The following is a 418-nucleotide window of genomic DNA, read 5'->3' as shown; positions in this document are numbered from 1 at the left end:
GTAACAATTGATGACCCTAACGTTAATGTATGGTGATTTTTGTACCATCTGGTTTTGGGACCAAACGATCGACTACATTTGGAAAGTAATGAAACGAGAATGGAATATAAGTGTATATGTGGGTTCTATTTCTCTTTTCTATGAAACTCAATATATGATTTTCCAGTTTTTGTAATTAGAGTAGAGGGCTGCATGAAACTGGCAGTGGGCCAGACAGTTTCAGGAGAGGAGAACTGCACCAAGAACGGGAAACACAATGAAGCAGTAAGGAAATGAGGAAGGCCCGAGAAAGTGGGCAAGATGCTGGGTCAGCTGAACGTCTTAGGAAAGGAACCGCTTCAGACTTGACTTCCGCCCCTGGCAGAAGAGGTTCCTGGCTACCTGCCAATTATAAGCAGATAGAAACAGAGCACTGGGA

This window comes from Elephas maximus, chromosome 17, assembly GCF_024166365.1.
Source record: "Elephas maximus indicus isolate mEleMax1 chromosome 17, mEleMax1 primary haplotype, whole genome shotgun sequence".
NCBI lineage: Eukaryota > Metazoa > Chordata > Mammalia > Proboscidea > Elephantidae > Elephas > Elephas maximus.
This window is presented reverse-complemented; position numbering follows the sequence as displayed.